The 4,269-nt window shown below is 37.5% G+C and overlaps 1 long non-coding RNA gene across 8 annotated transcripts in view; it reads right to left on the bottom strand.

Moving 5' to 3' along the window:
* Window positions 1-2,256, bottom strand: part of LOC119495781 — a 100,529-nt gene extending 98,273 nt beyond the window's left edge. For all 8 annotated transcript variants that reach the window (XR_005208562.1, XR_005208561.1, XR_005208565.1 and 5 more), the window contains exons 1-3: window positions 2,063-2,256; window positions 1,804-1,939; window positions 367-423 (exon numbers count right to left, since the gene is read on the bottom strand). This is a non-coding gene — a long non-coding RNA (uncharacterized LOC119495781). The remainder of the gene's footprint in view (window positions 1-366; window positions 424-1,803; window positions 1,940-2,062) is intronic.
* Between the last annotated feature and the right edge of the window lie 2,013 nt (window positions 2,257-4,269).

Here is a 4,269-nt window from a genome sequence, read left to right on the forward strand (position 1 = left end):
AACTTAGCATAATAACCCACATCAATAACAATACACACACTGTTATTTTTTTAGATTAGGGGAAATTTAACATCCTTCCACACAGAAAAAAGTATGTAGGGTAACCATTATTAATATAGTGTCAGGCAATCTTCTGCTTGATGATGATTATATGTAATTCTTAACTGTTGATAATCCCAAAATGATATCATCAGCTACTGCTTTCAAACTAGTGCTCCCTCTACAAGCTCTTTGTGGTGCCAATTACAGGCTAAAAATGACTGAATGCAAACCTATGGTCTGCTGACAGCTCATGTTTCCTAGCTTTTAGGTGATAAGTCCCAGGCACGTGCTGCTCAGACCGTGATAATGTAACCAGTCGCTCACCGGCCTGCTGTGGAAACACTGTGGTCCTCCGAGTTCTGTCCCCCAAAACAGCCAGGCCTGCAAAAAGCACAACACATCCAAGTTTAAAAGAGGGTTTAATGCACAGAATGAAATTACTGAATGAAAATCTACTAATTTTTAATGTTACTCATTTAGTTGCAAATTAAAAGCTAGAATTATACTAAACTAAAAGTAATGAATGTGTTATTAACCACTGTTAAAGGTCCCATATCGTGCTCATTTTCAGGTTCATACTTGTATTTTGTGTTTCTACTAGAACATGTTTACATGCTGTAATGTTCAAAAAAACTTTTATTTTCCTCATTCGGTCTGCCTGAATATACCTGTTTTTACCCTCTGCCTGAAACGCTCCGTTTTAGTGCATTTCAACAGAATTGCGTTGCTAGGTAACAGTTTGGGTCCATGTTTACTTCCTGTCAGCTGATGTCATTCACATACACTGCAACAGGAATTAAACTGGGATACATTTAGAAAGTTTATGTTTAAAACCGTGTAATTGTCTTAATATTGTATATTTGTGACATCACAAATGGACAGAAATCCTGACGGCTTGTTTCAAACGCACAATTTCTGAAAACGGGCTGTGGGTATTTCACCATATCTTGAGCGTTTTGATAGTTTAACAGTATTTATACAGCACTTAAACCTGCTTTATGATATAAAAGACATGAAAATCTCCCTTTTTACAATATGGGACCTTTAAAGTTACTGTTTGTTAGTTCCTTATTTTTAACATAAAGTTATGACCTCCATCCCATAAAAGAACATGAGGCACATTTACATTTCATTAAAGTTAGCTGTGTAGTGTTTTGACATGTGTTCAATTAACATTTAATATTATGTAATGCATTTAAATAACTGACAATAACCTGATATTTTCAGGTGAAATTCCATTCATTCATTCATTCATTTCATTCTCACTGTGCAATATCATTTTCCACTTGTGCAATATTGTTAATAGTCTGTTTATTGTCAATACTGTACATACTGCTCCTATTTTTATACTTCCTTCTATTTAAATGGTTCACATTTTGTTACACTTTGTTTAGCTCTTTTTTACTGTGTTAGCTGATGCATCTTGTTTTTGCACTATGCCACTATGTTAGCAAGCAAGCAACATTATAGCAACTAACTATAGCTACTAACTTAGCTTGGTAACCATGCCAACTATGTAACGTGAGTGTAACGTGTTTACATGACATTAACGTTACCTTTTATCTCATGCAGCTAATATAACTGCAATTAAACATTTTAATTTAGTTTAGCCATTCATTGCACTTTATAGCAGTTAGTTAATTAACGGCTTAGCAAGCGACAACCATGCAAAACAGCATAGCTAGCTAGTTATAATTTATCTATCGTTAGCTAAATCACCAAATAGGATATAAAAACTCAAACAAATACAAACTAAAATACCTGAAGGAGGAGGAACTGTGAATTAGCGTCACTGTTTCCTAAGCCGGATGTTGCTCGCCGCTATTGTCCTAAACCGGACTTATCCGGTATGACGCATTTCCGGTCTTTTCGCGGTCATTTCCTTCGGAGATCCCAACTGAAATGTAAGTAGAATCAATTTATACATATCCAAGTGTCAAATTCCATCTATATGTATGGACGTTTACATGTTGAATTACTACAGGAAAGTGACTTTGATGAGATAAAGCAGTAAGAATACTTTAGTTGCGTTCGGGGCGACGATCTTTCCCCTCTGTGTTTTCACTGTACTGCTAATATGAGTTAGCTAATGAGCGCAATTCGTAGGTAGCTTTACCCTGCTTTGTCTAGCCAATGAAGATAGAGGATCATGTGTGACATCATCTGTTGTCAAGTGAAGAGTGGCAGAAATGTTGGATGTCTGTAAAAAAAAAAAAGTTGCTACCATGTTACATCTGTGTAGACAATAAGTCACAATGGTGAGATTTGTGCCTGATTAGAAGTGTTAGTTTTGGTTTTCCACCTCCGATGAAGAGCAGCTGCTTCTCAAGTCTGAGGGCCCTATTTTAACCATCATATGCTATTTTAGTATAGAATTATTAAATAATATTTACAATAAAGTAATTTTCGATACATTTTGAGGAAAGAAATTTCAAATAAGTAACTTTCTAATTATCAGCTAATTACCATGACATTTTCGGACCTGTAAAATGAAGTGTTAACAAATATAGTCATGCATTAAGGTTACATGATATATTCCATAATGCTACGGTCTGGTACCACTGATTCAGTGTTTACAATTTGAAAAGGTGCTTAGATTTCAGAAGTGGCAGACAAAACAACTGAGTGGCCGGTAGAAATGTTTAGTGACCTGCCACAGCGGCAGGTGAGGAAAAAGGTTAATTTCAGACCCTGGTCACAGAAGTATGTCATGTTGTCCAATGACAAATCTAAAGTTCAGATATGGGATAATACAAATGTAAAGACTGTATGCAAAATGTATTCCACAACATCTTTGAGAAAACAAGATTGTTCTTGTTGCTTTCTCCAAACACTACACTTAAATTAACTTTATTAACAATGATTTTTCATTAACAATGACTCACTGCTGAGTCAGCTGACCTTGTATTATCTGAGCTGTTGATAAAAGCTCTGACAGTGTGTGAAAGAAAATAAAAGTTTTTTTATTATCCTTACCCATTTGAAAGTATAAATGTACTTCAATCCTGTTGTCACTAACATAACAAATATTAAAAAAAACATTTTTAATGTACAGGATATGTGTTTATTGACGTCCCTTTTGTAGCGCTGTGAGTTCTAGTCTGTATCCGTCACCCTTGTTTGCTGTTCAGTGTTGACAGATTCCCTGTTTTCTCTGGTTGTCATCTGGCTTTGTTCACCTGATACCAGACGCGTGGCAGCTATCAGAGGAAGACAATACCGTCAATACAATGCACAACGCTGGGATCTGCAGCACGTTTGACACCTGATTTATCTCAAGCACCTATTCAGATGAGTTAACTATCCAACAAAGAGTGCCTGCGTTGGAGGAATGGGTGTGGTCTGATACCCTGGGGAATTTTGAGGGGTTAACCTTGACATCTGGCCCCCGATCATCCAACAAGTTCAGGCCAGCTGCCCAAATAGGTCTGGTTTTTCCCCTAAAAACACCTCATCCATCTGCTGAATTTCTCCTGATATAAGTTTCTCCATGATTGCCTGAGGCACTTCTATTCACAGACGCGTGCGGGGGTGACACTGATCCCTGCTATGACGCCCATCCATATTTAAAGGGGAGTGCAGGTGACCTGTGGGTGGCCCTCTCTGGCACGCTCTGCACCCACAGAATCTTGCATAACACGTTTGTTGGATATTTCCTCAAATTACAGCAATATGATATAAAGCACAATGAACTAATGGGCTTTAATCTAGCAGGCACTCAGATGACACGTGCCGTACAAAAGCTGGGATCTGTGAAATTCGATCTGTTGATGAATGTGTAAGGATGACAATGAGTGTGCCAATTAGCTTATGAATACAACAGGTGACACCTACATAAAGCCCAATTACACACTTTATTTGTGTTCGGTGTCTCCCGAGGCAGACTATAAGTTAACATGGGGAGATAAAACATTAATCATGATGCATGATGCATGCTGCCAATTTTTGTCACCAGACAGAATTATTTTGAAATTAACTTCATGAGCATGGCTGCATGTAAATGTAACTGACACTTAAATTTAGCCTCTGAGGCCCACAGAAAAAAAAAACACCTATTTGAAACTGTGTAGTAGTACCTATTCCTGACTGAATGTAGACAAACACTACATAAACCAACACCCTCGACTCTAAACTGTATCATAGCCACGTTCTGGGCAGGAAATAGTAATACTGTAAGACATACCACTTTCCAAGTTCAAACAACATGCTGTCTCCCACTGACCCCCA

The sequence above is a fragment of the Sebastes umbrosus genome, chromosome 10, assembly GCF_015220745.1.
Source record: "Sebastes umbrosus isolate fSebUmb1 chromosome 10, fSebUmb1.pri, whole genome shotgun sequence".
NCBI classification, from domain to species: domain Eukaryota; kingdom Metazoa; phylum Chordata; class Actinopteri; order Perciformes; family Sebastidae; genus Sebastes; species Sebastes umbrosus.